This window comes from Bos grunniens, chromosome 22 (genome assembly GCF_055505025.1).
Source record: "Bos grunniens cultivar Pamir isolate PY7600 chromosome 22, Bosgru_T2T1.0, whole genome shotgun sequence".
NCBI lineage: Eukaryota > Metazoa > Chordata > Mammalia > Artiodactyla > Bovidae > Bos > Bos grunniens.
Window position 1 is genome coordinate 7,122,360 of NC_141186.1, and position 16,698 is coordinate 7,139,057.

At 47.6% G+C, this 16,698-nt stretch overlaps 1 protein-coding gene and 1 non-coding gene across 12 annotated transcripts in view; both read left to right on the plus strand.

Moving 5' to 3' along the window:
* The window catches only part of CMTM7 (CKLF like MARVEL transmembrane domain containing 7), a 124,785-nt gene that overhangs the window by 659 nt on the left and 107,428 nt on the right, over positions 1 to 16,698 (plus strand). The gene's annotated exons all lie outside the window — the stretch shown is intronic.
* TRNAG-UCC (transfer RNA glycine (anticodon UCC)) lies at positions 15,440 to 15,512 on the plus strand. The gene has a single exon. It is a non-coding gene; the product is annotated as a tRNA-Gly (tRNA).

Consider the following 16,698-nt stretch of genomic DNA (forward strand, 5'->3'; position numbering starts at 1 on the left):
CGGGGTCCACGGCCCGGCCTTCCCGGGGGCAAAAGGTGCGGGGACCCTTGGGGCAGCTGTCCCAGGCCCTGTGCCTCGACTCAAGGGAGGGCCGGCCCTCGGGGCCGCTGGACGGCAGTGGTCATTCGGGAGGCCTCTGCTCTGTGAGGAGCGGGCATCTCTGGAAAGGGAGCCTGGCGGGACGGAGGCCGGGGCCTCCAGCAGCGCAGACCTTGCTCCGCCTGTTCCCCATTCTTCTCTCTCTTCCCGTTTTTCTTCCTCACAATTTTTAAACCTGAAACACCTTTCCCATTTGTCTGATGTGTTTGGAAGCTCGGCCGGGCTCTTTGTGATTCCACTCCTGACAATGTTTGCAGCGAGAATGGTAGAGGGGAAAGTGGTAGTTTTGAAAGGAGGGAGGGATGGGGCTTATACACAAGGTCACAGACCCAGAGGCCGGGCTGCCTGGACACAGGGTGGGTGAGAGCCTCGCAGGCATCCACAGCTCGTTACTCCGGGGGCCAAGGGCGCGTGGAGGGGGCTCTGGCTTCCTGCTGATGCCAGACCTGAAGGGAAGAGTTCCCTTTTCTCAAAGAAGAGCATCTAGATGGACTAAAAATTAGGAAGTGGAAGTATTTTAGCTACTAACCAAAATAAATCATGCACAGCTGTGTTGGCTTTGAGTAAGGCATTTTGGGGGATTCAGGCTAAGAGATCTGATCAGCCAAATAGAGGGGACCTACCTACCTCCCCATCCTTGAGAAAGATGAATGGGAGCCTTGGAAGGTGTATCAGGAGCTGAATGATGAGATTAGTGGACAAAGATTGGGGTCAGAGCCATCTATAAGTTTAATAGACACAGACAGTGGAGAAGAGAAACCACCCCTTCATTCTGCTCCTAAACTAGCCTCTTACCTTTGGCCCTTGGGCCAAGTTGCCGGTGACAGTGATGGCCCTATGCCCCGGAGAGAACAGAGATTTGGAGAATTGCATCTCTGTGTGCCCAGAGGGTTCTTACACCTTCTTCCTTCCCTGGGAACTGCCCTATGGATGCAGGCTGGTTTGAGCAGACCCCCTGGGCGTGAAGTTGCTGTTGCCATGGTCATATAACTACACAGAGACCATTTAGGGCTGATCTCCTCCTCCTCCTCCTCTTCTTTGGGCGTCCCCCCAAATCCTCTACTCGAGGAAGGAATGTCCATCTGGATCCTCACAGAGTGTGAGCTAGAGCTGGGCCTCCTGGCATCATCTGTGTCCTTGAGGGGCCTGAGCTGGAAGGAGTGCCCTGGGCCCTGCAGGCATCCAGAGGGCCTTGCCTGGGGCTCCACCAGCACTCCTTATCATTTTGTTTGTTCATCAGACTTCGGTGAGTGCTGTGTTCACCTCTCTTTCTCCGGAAATAGATGGCTGTAACAAAGCCCTTGCCCTCAAGGATTCTGTGGTTTTGCTGAGAAGACAGACTTGTCCCCAAACTGCCTGGTTGAGGTGATGAAAGATCTGTGGTTGCCCGCATAAGGAAGGAAGGATGGAGGGAAGATTAAGGTGACATTTGAGTTGAATCTTGAGAGTTGAGTGTGGGTGTGTCGGGCTGGGCATGCCCTGTTGGCCTCCCAGTGACTTTATTCCGGTGATTCTGGGGAGGGGGGACACAGAAAGGAAGGAGACAGCGTGAGATGAGGGCCAGTGTTGGGCAGTTCTTCCTGACATTTAGAAATTGGTTTCTCTCTCTTACTGAGCATCTGCTCTGTCCTTACTTCTGTGTAAGCCAAGCCTGTGGAGTACAGCCGTTCACAATATAGAGCCTTTCAGCAGAGACTGTGACATTTGCAGAACCATAATAGGGAAGGAGAATCAGAATGTAGTTTAATAAGCAGTGAAGATGGAAATCTAAGTGTCTTCCAGAAGCTTCCTTTTTTTTTTTTTTCAGTCACGCTGTGCAGCTTGTGGGATCTTAGTTCCCTAATCAGGGATTGAACCCAGGCACTCGGCAGTGAGAGCCCCGAGTTCTAACTACTGGACCACCAGAGAATTCCTAGAAGGTTCCTTTATTTACTCAGTAAATATAGAGCACCTGCTGTATGCTAGGACAGTGTGGAAGGCCCAGTGAACAAGGGGTCAGCCCCTGACCTCTTTATAGTGTAATTGGGAAAATAAACATGGAGTGGTTTTCAATATAAAATTGTACACGGGGACAAAAGTTATGAAGGAGAGGCCCATACAGCAGCAGTCCCCAGCCTTTTGGCACCAGGCACCAGTATCATGGAAGACAGTTTTTCCATGGACTGAAGGCGGGGGATGGTTCAGGATGATTCAAGTCCATTACATATATTGTGCACTTTATTTCTATTATTATTACATCAGCTCCATCTCAGATCATCAGGCATCAGATCCCGGAGGTTGGGGACCCCTGCCACAGGGAATTAACTGGGAGGCCTACCCTGTCGGGGAGGTAAGAAAGGGCTTTTCTGTGGAAGGGATATTTGGAGGATGAGGGAACAGCATAACCAGAAGAAGGAAGAGCACAGACAGGGGCTCAGTGACTAGAGGAAGGAGGAGTGATGATGGTTGGAGGGAAGGGAACAAGGCTGGGAATGGTGTGAGTGAGTCTGGAGAAATATGCCAGGACTAGCCCTTCCAGGGTCTGCCAGAGTGTGCTGAGAATACGGTGCTTGTTCTAAGATTATCCGGGAAGTAATCATCAGTATCAATCGAAGCGATGGTTCTCAACCTGGGACTGCACAGCCCTCTAGGGTCATTTTGGAACTTCATGGAAATTGTCTGTTGGCTGTCACTGCGATTAGGATCGTATTCAGGATGTGTTTCATTCATTTCAACAAAGTAACGAAGGCATTGCAAGTATTTAACTATCCTAAAGAGAGGTGTTATCAGGAATACTGTTGAAGGAGACTAAGTGGGTGTGAGAGTCTGGGGAGAGTGCCTGAGTTTTTCTGGCTTCCTAAAGACTTTCCAGGAGTTGGGGGCAAGTACAGGCTTCCCTTGGGTATTCACAGCCCACATCCCAGATGGAGTTAGACTGTGGGGGACCACAGCCTCTGATATAACCATGAAAAGACCTGTTAGTGGAGAATGAGCAAGCATAGCCCAGAATGGCTCACCCTTCATGTTCTGTCTCAGGTCTGTGTGGAAGGAGGAGCCCCAGTTAGGTTCCCAAATGCAGCCGGCACTCCCACGCCCTGTTTCGTGGCAGCTGGAGGGTTGAGGGCAGCAAAGAACCTCATGTCAAGAGTTTTTGACCCCTTGGGACTTCCCTGGTGGTCCAGTGGCTAAGACTCCGAGTTCTCAGTGCAGGGGGCCTGGCTTCAATCCTTAGTCAGGGAACGAGATCCCATAGGACACAACTAAGACCCGACCTAGCCAGAAAAAAGTCTTTCACCCCAGCCCAGTCCCAACCCAACAACAAGAAGCTGCTGTCCATCAGTGGTCAAACAAGTAAAAATAATAAGACATCACTTACAGGCTTTATTCCTGATAACAGAAGTAATACTTGTTCATTGTAGAAACTTCGGGAAACCGAGAAAAAACTAGACCCTCCCGCTCCCTCTCCCCCTGGGTTTAATATTGAAAGTAAAATTTTACACTGTTTCATAGGCGACGTACAATTTGCAGTTGTTGGTTTTGTCTTATTTTTACAAAAGTAGGATGACACGCTAGAGTTTGTAAAGTGGTTTTATCTGCTTAACAGGTGATGGATGATTTCTCATGTCACCTAAGGTTTGCACGCAATGAGGTTTTCAACAGTGTGTTTGCAGCCAGTTATGAATGTACCATGGTTTGTGTGACCAGCCCCCTCCCCTTTTTTTGTGGCTCGAGGAGCTTTTGGTTCTGCCTGTTGATGAACAAGACAGTGATGAACTGCCCTGCAGAGAAGTTTTGGCGTGCAAAGCCATTAATACTTCCTTATGACCTTTCACAGAGAGAGAGATGGAGTGCGGCTTGCCCTGCTGAGCGTGCGGGCCTTAAACAACTCTCTAGCCTTGTTAACGTCCAGAAATCAATGGTTGTCTCTGTATCATCCAGAAATTTCCAGGAGCCAAATGTTGTAGTAATAATATTTTAAGTCACAGTCTTATTTTCAGTGTCTGATGGGTTAGAAAAGAAACAGGTGGACTAGAAGACTTTATAAGGGTTTTATTTTATTTTATTAAGAGCTTCATAAAAAAAGATTTATTTCTTCAGCGTTTTACATCAGTCATTGGTTGCTGGTATGAAAATATCTCCTTTTTAATTCTTTGGCTCAAGGGTGATACCATTGGTCAGAGTAGTCACGTGTCCTTTTCAAAAGCAAGAGGTCTTGGAGAAATCTGTATGTCCAGAATGAAACAAGAACTGTGTCATGTCCATTGCAGCCTCTGTCTTTTACCACCTGCTTTTGACGTGGACCGTTTCTGAAGTCTTTATGGAATTTGTTATAGTGTTGCTTCTGTTTCTTATGTTTGGAGGCCTGTGGGATCTTAGTTCCCCGACCAGGGATCAAACCCACATCCCTCAATATTGGAAGGCAAAGTCTTAACCACTGACCCACCAGAGAAGTCCCTCTTTCCATCAAATACTTTGAAAGGCAGATGTGTTTAAGCAATGGCAACAGCCTCCACGTACATCGGAAGGATGACAACACCCCATGGGTGTGAGGATTTGTTTATTCAGGCTGCAGATGATGTGGATTTCCTAACTACTGGCAAGAATTCCCCTTCAGGGCACCCCAAATAACTGTCCGCACCCCAATCAGGAGCCCCTGGCCAGAGGAGAGGGTCCTGATGAAAACAGCAGCTGAAAGGATCCACCAGGCTGGGGGATGAGGGTGGGGATTTGGGGGCTGTGCGTGGTCCCACGTGAGTCCAGACAGTCGCACAGGGTCCCTGGCATCACAGTGGATCCTGGAGACACTCCAGGACACCCTCCAGGATATTCCGAGACCGCCCTGTGTGGGTCAGCACATTCGTTTCAGTTCTTTCCTCCCTTCCTCCCAGGCTCATCCCCCACTCTCCAGGCTGACGCTTCCTGCCTGGGGCCTCTGGCCGCCCATCTGTTTCCTCGCCCTGCCATCTGCCCGCGGCACCAGCCCAGGCCTGCTGCCCGGGAGCCTCCCGGTGACCCTCCGCCTGCCTCATGCTGTCCTCCTTTGTCACCAGTTTGGCTCAGAAGTTTCTTTGCCCGCTGCTCACTCCCGGGCATTCCTCTATCGGGTTCTTAGCAACCCCCTGGCACTGGGGGCCTGGCTCAGGGCCTGGCGCTGGCTGCCAGCCCTCCATCCCCTAGCCTTCCTGAGAGATGAGGGCTCACAAGGAGAAGGGGACCTCTTCCCAGCACAGCCCCATCCTCTGGACCAGCGGCGGTCAACCTCCTGCTGAGAAAGCCTTTTACCTGGTCTGTGTTTTACTTGGCAGTGACAAGGCTCTTCCTTTCCCTGGGGCAGCCTTTTCCCTTTAAAGAAATAGGTGGACAGATTCATTGATAGAGAAAGAGAGAAATTGTCTGGAAAGTGGTTGCCACACATTACCCACAGAAAAGATTACTGTGAAATTTTCAGAGTAAAACGGGTGGAGGTAGAGACAGTGAAGGGAATTCAGAAGGGAATAGGAAAGGGAGAGGAGAAATTAAATAAATGCTTTTGGGCACAGAGTAAATTGGACCTTCTGAAATGCAGAGAGAGTAACTAAAGAGAGCATGACCTCCATACCTTTTTGCTCATTTCTTCCTTTTAGGTTCTCTTTATTCCCCTAGAGAGACGGCAACAATGCTAGTATTGTTTAAAGGGAAGTCTTTTAAAAACTTTTTCTCTCATATGATGAAAGTGATACTTAGCTAATAATAATAGAAATAATAGCGTTTATCATACAGTGAGTTCCTGTTAGGTGACAATGACTGGGCTAGGTGTTTTACATGTGTGGGCTTATTCAGTCCTCAAAATAGTTAGTTCCTATAATTATCTGCATCTTACAGATGAGGAAACGGAGAGAAATTTGGTAACTTGCCCAAAATCACAAAGCCATAAATAATGAAGCTGCATTTGGGGCAGTTTGAGTCTAGATCCTGAACTTGTAAAAGGACAACCTGGAGTCACTTTTTTTCATTATCAATATGCCATGAAGAGTTTCCCATGTCTTTAAACCTTTTTTTTTTTTTCCTAATTACGTATTTATTTGGCTGTACTGGGTCTTAGTTGTAGCACACGCATCTTCGATCTTCTTTGCAGCATGCAAGATCTTTAGTTGCAGCATGGGGAGCTAGTTCCCAGACCGGGGATTGAACCCAGGCCCCCTGCCTTGGTAGTGCAGAGTCTTAGCCTCTAGACTACCTAGGAAGTCCCCTCATGTCATTACAGCTTACCTGGGGAGGATGCTGTGGTAACTACATACGAGTCCATTATTTGGTTAGAGGACCCCCCCCCCGGCTCCTCTTTGGTTGACAGGCAGTCGCAGATCTAGAAGGAGGTGCTCTGAGATGTGCCAGCAGGCGCTGGTGACAGTTTCACCTTTTGCCAGAAATGAACTCAGCCGAGTGGGGAAAATCCCTCCCTGGGGTATAGGGCAGACAGAGTGTGCCTACTTTAGAAAGCATTTCATGTTTTTCTCTCTGGGCCTCTGGAAGGCTTAAGAGGGAACCATTAGTAGGACTTCCCTGGCTCCCTGGTCAGAGAACTAAGATTCTGCGTGCCACACGGAGTGGCAAAAAAAAAAAAAGTTAAATCATTAGTATCATCCTTGTGTTATGTCCTAAGTTCCTCCCAAGAGAAGAACTAAAGTTCAGGTTTCTGCTTTGTCATGTCAGGCAATTTCACATGCAGTTTCCCTTTGGCTAATCCTTAATGACTATTCGTTAATTATTTCCCCCTTCTTTTGATTGAATGAAGGCTGAGAGATTTTGTCACTTGCACAAGGTTGGAAAATTCTATTAATTTCTGGAGCCAGCATGGGAACCTAAGTGCCGTGGTCTAACCCTTCCCCCCACGGTGTACTGTCTCTCTGTGCGTGGCAGACAGGCTCCCGGGCTCCCCCTCTGTGGCTGACACACCCTAGGGGGACCCCTCCCGTGAGTCACTTTGTTGTTCAGTCACTCAGTCACGTCTGACTCTTTGTGACCCCATGGGCTGCAGCACGCCAGGCTTCCCTGTCCATCACCAACTCCCGGAGCTTGCTTAAACTCATGTCCATCGAGTCGATGATGCCATCCAACCATCTCATCCTCTGTCATCCCCTTCTCCTCCTGCCTTCAATCTTTCCCAGCATCAGCATCTTTTCAAATGAGTCAGCTCTTCGAATCAAGTTGTCAAAGTTTTGGAGCTTCAGCTTCAGCATCAGTCCTTCAATGAATATTCAGGCCTGATCTCCTTTAGGATGGACTGGTTGGATCTCCTTGCAGTCCAAGGGACTCTCAAGAGTCTTTTCCAATGCCACAGTTCTAAAGCGTCAGTTCTTCGGCACTCAGCCTTCTTTACAGTCGAACTCTCACATCCATATATAACTACTGGAAAAACCATAGCTTTGATGAGATGGACTTTTGTTGGCAAAGTGATGTCTCATCCCATGAGTCACACCCAATGCAATTCCATCCTCTCAAGTGTGGACGGAACCTTCGACTTTTTCTAACCATTAAGGAATAGCAAAGGAGATGTGATGTCATTCCCATGGTTATGTCTTGTGCCTGGGCGAAGGGATGCTGCAGATGTAATTCAAGCTCCAAGTCAGTTGATTCCGAGTTGATCAAAAGGACGTTATATTCAGGTGAAAATCCCTCAGTCACGTCCAACTCTTTTCGACCCCATGGACTGTAGCCCTCCAGGCTCCTCTGTCTATGAGATTCTCCAGGCAAGAATACTGCAATGGGTAGTCATTCCCTTCTCCAGGGGAGCTTTCCCATTCAGGGATTGAACCCGGGTCTTGTGCATTGCAGGTGGATTCTTTACCATCTGAGCCATCAGCCTGGCTTAATCAGGTGACAGTCCTTAAGAAAGATACTGGATCTTCCCAAAGGGACAGATTCTCTTGCTGACCCCGGAGAACTAACCTGCCTTGCTGGGCCCAGCAGAGGGCCACATGGGGCGCAGCTATGGGTCGTGTCTAGAAGCTGAGAGCAGCTCTCAGCTGAAATCAACCAGAAAATAGGATCCCATAGTTGGAACAGCACATGAGCGTGGTTGAAAACTCCAAGCCTCAAAGGAAACCCCAGGCAGGCCCCCACCTCGATTGCAGCCTCGTGAGACCCTGAGCAGAAGACTCTAGCCAGAGCTCCCAACTGCTGAAAACTGTGAGATTTTAAATGAATATCAGTTTAAACTACCTACTTGGGGTAATTTGTTAGGCAGCAGGAGATATCTCATACACCCACAGAAACCCGTGTCTCCTGCATCAGATCTGGTGTTTTCATGGCTGCTCCTTAGCAAGAAAGGCTGGGGAGTGGAGGGTCAACAGCTGTGCAGGAGGCAGGAGGTACAGTGGCCATTTAAAATATATATTTACTTTATTTGGCTGCATTGGATCTTGGTTATGGCTTATGGGATCTCTGTTGTGGCACATGGGCTTACCCTACAGCATCTGGGATCTTAATTCCCGGACAGGGATCGAACCCATGTTCCCCACATGCAAGGCAGATTCTTAACCACTTAGACCACCAAAAAAGTCCTTACAGTGGCCATAAGTTTTTATCTGGGCTGTGGTCATATGTCTTTTAATTCTTGTGCAGTCAATCTGTTGGTTGGAATCCTTGCTCTGGGCATTGTGCTAAATGCTTTAAAAGCCAAGAATTCACTCATCGTTAGGACCCGGGTTCAGATCTTCCCTGGTGGCTCAGACGGTAAAGCATCTGCCTATAATGCTGGTAGACCCCGGTTCAGTCCCTGGGTCGAGAAGATCCCCTGGAGAAGGAAATGGCAACCCACTCCAGTACTCTTGCCTGGGAAATCCCATGGACGGAGGCTGGCGGACTACAGTCCATGGGGTTGCAAAGAATCAGACTCGACTGAGGGATTTTCTCTTGAAGATAACATCCTTTTGATCAACTCAGAGTCAACTGATTTGGAGCTTTAATTACTTACCTCTGCAGCATCCCTTCACCCCCGAATGTGACATAACCATGGGAATGACATCACATCTCCTTTGCTATTTCTTACAGCGGTATTTCCACTTTACAGATGAGGAGACTGTGTGGGGAGTTTAAATACCTTCTGTGCAGAAGAATGGCCTCCACCGCCTGGCAGTCCCACTGTCCTCCAGGGTCCTTCTTAGAGCCATTCTAAAAAATGAAAATGCTGATGCTCACAGTAACTGTGGTTGTACAATTGTTAAAAATGTATTTCCTGTTTTTAAGTAAATAACATTCACATGATCAAGATTTTAAAAGTGCATAAACTCTTTCAGTTTCCACATTTCCTTCCTGGAGGCTCCCAGTGATAACTGTTTTCTTGTATGTCATTGCTACTGCTAAGTCACTTCAGTCGTGTCCGACTCCGTGTGACCTCATGGACGGCAGCCTACCAGACTCCCCCGTCCCTGGGATTCTCCAGGCAAGAACACTGGAGTGGGTTGCCATTTCCTTCTCCGATGCATGAAAGTGAAAAGTGAAAGTGAAGTCGCTCAGTCACGTCTGACTCTCGGCGACCCCATGGACTGCAGCCTACCAGGCTCTTCCATCCATGGGATTTTCCAGGCAAGAGTACTGGAGTGGGGTGCCATTGCCTTCTCCCTGCATGTCATTAGGAGTTATTAATATTTTATGTTTCTGTGTGTGTGTGTGTCTCTCCATTGGCTTTCCATCATTCTGTACGCATGCAGAGTGTTCTCATTCTCCTCATGTTCCAATAACAGCTGCGTTGTGTCCCAGAGAATGGATTGACCATATTGTTTTTTAACCAATCCCCGACTGATGGGCACTTATGTTATTTCCCATCTTTTGTTATGTCGCAGTGCTGTAGTGGATACCATTTTACATATCATAGTTCTCTGTGTGTACAAGATTCTCAGAAGGAGAAATCCCTAAAGGTGGGATTCCTAGGCCCGCTAGCTGTTGCCTGCCCTTGGACATTTTTTCGTCTGTTCTGTAACTCAGAATCGCAAACATCTCCTGTGATCTCCTCCCAGGGGGTGTCAGAGGTCTTCCGCATCCATTGTCATTGAGAGGCTCTACTTGGTGCTCAGGGTTCATAGTTCAAGCTCTCTAGACTCCTACTTGACTTGATTTAAGATGTTAAGGACCAGAAACATCTGGAGAACAAGCAGACCTGTGTGATCAGCATTGTTAGAATTTCCCAGAATCCATCACAGGGAGTGTTGAAGTCAAGCTTCTTAAAAATAGAGCTAGAAATGGGGATTCTTTTATTTATTTAATAATATTTCTTTTTACTGGAGTATAGTTGCTCTACAATGGTGCGCTAGTTTCTGCCGTATAGCAAGGTGAATCAGCTACATGTGTACATACACCCCTCTGTTTTTTATTTCCTTCCCATGTAGGTCACCACGGAGCACTGAGGAGAGTTCCGTGTGCTGCACACTAGGTTCTCATTAGTCATCTGTTGTATACACGCTAGTGTATATTTGTCGATCCCAGTCTCCCAGTCCATCCCACTCTCCCTTCCCCCTTGGTGTCCATGCTCTGGTTCTCTGCGTCTGTGTCTCTGTTTCTGCTTTGCAAATAAGATCACCTCTACCTTTTCTTTCTAGATTCTACATATATGCATTAACATACAGTATTTGTTTTTTGCTTTCTGATTTACTTCATTCACTCTGTTTGACCGTCTCTGGTTTCCTCCATGTGTCTGCATATGGCACAGTCTCACGCCTTATTATGGCTAAGTAGTACTGCAGAAATTGCCTGAGTGAGGGCTGCAGTCAAGGGCAGGGGAGGACTAGACCATGGGTCTGAGAAGTCTAGCCTCAGCCTGATCTTGCCGGGAGCTCTGGAGAGTGAGCTGCCCCAAAGAGGTGCTCCCGTTTGGGGCAGTGGAGCTAGGCTTTTGTTCTGTTCATTGGCCACAGACCAGAGAAGGGGAGTCGATAAACTCGGGATGGGGGGCCTGTGAGCCAGACAGCTCCCACTGTGCAAGGAAAATCTTTAGAAGGTTGCGGGTGTGGTAGCTGGGATGTGTACACTGGCCTGATAAAGGGGAGCCCAGTGGAGTAGGGGGCTTCCTGGTGACTCAGTTGGTAAAGAATCTGCCTGCAACGCAGGAGACCCCCGTTTGACTCCTGAGTCAGGAAGATCCTCTGGAGAAGGGACAGGCTACCCACTCCAGTATTCTTGGGCTTCCCTGGGGTCTCAGCTGGTAAGGAATCTGCCTGCAGTGCTGGAGACCTGAGTTCGATCCCTGGGTTGGGAAGATCTCCTGGAGAAGGGAAAGGCTACCCACTCCAGTATTCTGGCCTGGAGAATTCCATGGACTGTGTAATCCATGAGGGGTCTAAAACAGTTGGACAGGACTGAGCGATTTGGGAGTGACTTTCACTTTCACTTTTCACTCACTTTCAGTGGAGCAGGGAACCTGTAGAGCAGCGCCTGCCTGTGTTTCTCAGGAGCCTTTGGAATGAATGGCCTTTCCTCTGGTTGATCTCTGCCAAGGCTCTAAGCTGGTGTGCTCTGGGGACAGGCAAATCTGACCGAAGCCTCCCTCCACCTGCAGAACTGGTTTATCAGTATTCTTCCCTGGGGCACACCCTGGATCTGCAAGGCCAGTCTGCACTGAATTCGAATGTTACTTTCTGCTGTTCACTTAAGCAGTTTTATTATTTTTGTGTTCAACTCTCATTTGAAACAAGGGGAGATGAAAACAAATCAATATTTACTGAATGAAAAAATAAAATCAATAGGAACCAAAATTATTTCTGTAACCTTTCAGGAAAGAATTGTGTGCAGTATCATGGTGGTATAAATAACTTGACCATATCTGTTTTAACTCCTTGGAGGGACCTAATGATTTCAGAGATGGGGGCCTTACTGCTATATCATGTTTGTTGTGAGTTTCACACGGGAAAGGTAAAAAGAAGCACCACTGACCTTGTTGTTGATAATGTGACATTGGTTTTCCAAGGGTCCTCAAGTGTCAGTCATTATGCAGAGTGTTTACTGACTGCCACTTTGAGGAGAGGAAAAACTGCAGTGTATACAGCAGGAATGAACACAACATTGTAACTCAAAGCAAAACTGCAGTGTAGGGACTTCCCTGCTGGTCCAGTGGTTAAGACTCCACCTTCCAATGCAGGGGGCATGAGTTCGATCCCTGACTGGGGAGTTAAGATCCCACGTGCCTCTGGGTGTGGCTGAAAAAAACACCCTGCATTGTAATATGCGTCCCCTAAACCTGATGGCGTCTCCTTGCTGATGGAAAGTCTGCTGTCACAGTTTGCTGTGTACGTTTGGTTCCAGGCCACCACGATAAAGTATCACAGTAAAATGAGACATATGAATTGTTTGGCTTCCCAGTGTTATATAAAAATTATGTTTGTACTAATTGTAGTCTGTTACCTCTGCAATAGCATTATGTCTAAAAAATGTACATACCTTAATTGAAAAATATGCTATTGCTAAAAAAAATGCTAACCATCATCTGAGCCTTCATGTGTCTTTGTCTTTTTGCTACTAGAGGATCTGGCCTTGATATTCGATGACTGCTGGCCGATCAGGGTGGTTATTGCTGAAGGTCGGGGCACCTATGGCAATTCCTTAAAATAGGACAATGGCAAAGTTTGCCACATAGATTGGCTCTTCCTCGCGTGAACGACTTCTCTGCAGCCTGCAGTGCCGTTTGGCAGCACTTGATCAAACAGTGGAGAACTTCTTTCAAAATTGGAGTCAGTGCTTTCAAACCCTGCCACTGCGTTAGCACCTAAATTTACGTAGTATTCTAAGTCCTTTGTTGTTATTTCAGCAAAGTTCGTAACATTTTCACCAACAAACTTCACAACTCTGTCTCAAGACACCACTTCCTTGGCTCATCCGTAAGAAGCGACTTCTCATCCACTCAAGCTTTATCAGGAGAGGCAGCAATTCATTCCCATCTTCAGGGTCTTCTTCTAATTCTAGTTCTCTTGCTGTTTCTACCACATCTGCAGTTACTTCCTCTCCTGAAGTCTTGAAACCCCTCGAAATCATCTATGGGGGTTAAACTCAACTTCTTCAAAATTCCTGTTAATGTTGATATCTTGACCTCTTCATGTGAATTATGAATTTTCTTCACGGCAGCGACAATGGTGGATCCTTTCCAGAGGTTTTCAGTTAACTTTGTCCAGATCCATTAGAGGAACCCCTGTCTATGGCAACTACGTAGCGTTATAAAATGTATTTATTAAATAGTAAGACTTGGAAGTTGAAACCACTCCTTGATCCATGGGCTGCAGAATGAATGTTGTGTTGTGTGGTAAGTCGCTTCAGTCATGTCCAGATATTTGTGACCCTATGGACTTAGCCCGCCAGGCTCCTCTGTCTGTGGGATTCTGTAGGCAGGAATACTGGAGTGGGTTGCCATGCCCTCCTCCAGGGGATCTTCCTGACCCAAGGATCAAACCATGTCTCTTATGTTTCCTGCATTGGCAGGCAGATTCTTTACCACCATAGCGCCCAGCTATGTAGCCTTACAAAATGAATTTATTAAATAGTAAGACTTGAAAGTTGAAATGATCCGTGAGCTGCAGAATGAATGTTGTGTTAGCCGGCATGATAACATTGACTTCGTACATCTCCATCAGAGATCTTGGATGACCAGATGCCTTGTCAATGAGTGGTCAGATTTTGAAAGCAGTCCTTTTTCAGAGTAGTAGGTCTTAAAATACTTAATAAACAGTGTTGTAAACAGAATGTGCCGTCATCCAGGCTTTGTTGTTCCATTTTGAGAGTGTAGGCAGGGTGGATTTAGCATAATTCTTAAGGGCAGCAGGATTTTCGGAATGGTAAATAACCATTTAACATTGCAATAGCCCAAAACAAGAAAATCAGCCTGTCCTTTGAAGCCAGGCCTTGACTTTGTCTCCAGCTATGAAAGTCCTATAGAGCACCTTCTTCCCTTCATGCATCCTCATTCACGTCCGACTTTTGCTACCCCATGGACTGTAGCCTGCCAGGCTCCTCGGTCCATGGGATTCTCCAGGCAAGAATACTGGAGTGGGTTGCCATTTCCTTCTCCAGGGATCTTTCCAACCCAGGGATCGATCCTGCATCTCCTGCATTGGCAGGTGGATTCTATACCACTGAGCCACCCGGGAAGCCTGCTATCTTATCTTCTTCCAGTAGAAGGGTATTTGTCTACACTGAGAACTTGTTTTATAGTGTTTTCCCCTTTGTGAAATTCTCTTAACTAGTGAATTCTCTTAACTAGTTCTTCTGGAGAACTTGCTGCAGCTCAGCATCTGCACTTTCTTCACCTTGCACTCTGATGTTAAGGAGACGGCTTCTTTGCTTCAATTTCATGAACCAACCTCTGCCAACTTTAGACTTTTCTTCTGCAGCTTCCTCACCTCTCTCAGCCTTCCTGGAATGAGGAGAGTTAGGGCCTGGCGCTGGATTAGGTATTGGCTTAAGGGAATGCTGTGGCTGGTTTGGTCTGCTATCCAGGCCATTGAAACTTTCTCCACATCAGCAATAAGGCCGTTTTGCTTTCTTATCATTACTTTTTTTTTGCTGGAGCAGCACTTTTCATTTCCTTCAAGAATGTTCCCTGTGCATTCACAACTTGGCTAACTTTTGGCGCCAGAGGCCGAACTTTCAGTCTGCCTGGGCTTGACATGCCTTCCTCACTAAGCTTAATCATTTCTAGCTTTTGATTTAAAGTGAGAGACATGCGACTCCTCCTTTCACTTGAACGAGTGGAGGCCATGGTAGGGTTATTGGTGGCCTAATTTCAGCATTGCTGTGTCTCAGGGAGCAGGGAGGCCTGCAGAGAGCGAAAGACGGGCACGACTGGCCGGAAGACACAGTGCTCTTTGTCCCCACTGCTTGAGTGCACGTTTCCCAAGAAGGTCCTTATCTTACAAAGCGCTTTGCAGTTCGCTCTTTCAAGAGGTCTGTGACATCAGTTCTGTGGCATCCAATCTCGCAGCCGTATTCAGGTTTCACCAGATGACCACTAGCATCCTTTCTCTGGTCTAGCGTTGCCTTCAATGATTGTGTCTCCGCAGTCTCTTCAGTCTGGAATGGTCTGTCTTGTTTTGCATGACTTTGACATTCGTGAGGAGTCCAGGACAGAGCAGCCCTCTCACTGGATGTTCAAGTCGGTGTGGAAGGACCCTCTGACTCCCCGTGTTCCGTAGCCACCACGGAGGCAGGAGAGACAGAAAGGGAAGAACATGTATTTGGATCACGGTGACCTTACCTCCATTTTCCTACTTCTGTTTTCACAAAAGTCCCCTTTGCAGACTTCCTATGCAGAGTTAATAGTTCAGGTTGGACTTGATTGCATGTCCTATTAATAATAATAATAAAACACAACAGCTTAGCTCAAAGATAACATCCTTAGGGGACTTCCCTGGTGGTCCAGTGGTTAAGACTCTGTGCTTCCAATGCAGAGGGCACAGGTTCGATCCCTGGTTGGGGAACTTAAAGGTGGCATTCTTAGAAGAGTGGCTAAAATTGCTTGAGGGATTATCACCCACCACGTCCTGTTCTGTGAACTTGCCTGAATTACCTCACTTAACGCTCAGCAATGGCCCTATCCTCTACTACTACTACTACTAAGTCGCTTCAGTCATGTCTGACTCTGTGCAACCCCACAGAGGGCAGCCCACCAGGCTCCCCAGTCCCTGGGATTCTCCAGGCAAGAACACTGGAGTGGGTTGCCATTTCCTTCTCCAATGCATGAAAGTGAAAAGTGAAAGTGAAGTCACTCAGTCGTGTCCGACTCTTCGCAACCCCATGGACTGCAGCCTACCAGGCTTCTCTGTCCATGGGATTTTCCGGACTATTATTTTTCATATTTTCGGCCAAGCACCCGAGTCCATAGTGATTACACTGTCAGATATGGAGTCCGGCACAGGTATTTAGCAGTTTCCCCAAACCCAGGCTGCTTCTCCCGGGCTGCAGGCTGGTTTCTGGTCGATAGCCGTGCAGAGGCAGCTCGTTGTCACCAATGGAGTGAGCGAGAAGGGCTGTTGGTTACTTCCTGTTTGAGGCTCTGCAGAGGCGGGATCCTCCACTCTTTTTTTCAAAGTCAGTTGAATGCAGGGGACTCCAAGCCCTAGTTTGCATATTTAAAGATAAGGAATTGGAAACAATCCCGGAAGGGCTTCCCCTCCCTAACCCCGCCCCCTCCAGCCTGGGAAGGATCTTTCCCAACACCCCCTCCAAGGTAGTCCCCCCACCCACCCCTGCCCGCTGATTCCACCCGACTGGTGCCCCCATCACCCTGTCCTGTAGCTCAGTTCTGCTTTCTTCCCAGCAGTTCTTCATCTGAAATCCCCTTTCTTACTTCTTCATCAGAAGTGGTGGTGGTCTTCTCCACCAGGACTCGACTGAACCGCAAGGGGGCAGTGGCCATCCTGCCTGGGTTGCCGCGGGTTGCCTGGGATTAGAAAGCACTCAAAATCTTTGTTGTTGCTGTTTGTTTTAGCTTTAAAAAAATTTTTTTAATGAAAGTATAGTTGATTTGGGGCTTCCCGGGTAACTCAGTGGTAAAGACTCCACCTGTCAGTGCAGGAGACGTGGGTTCGATCCCTTCATCGGGAAGATTCCCTGGGAAAGGAAATGGCAACCCTTTCCAGTATTCTTGGGCTGGAAAATCCCATG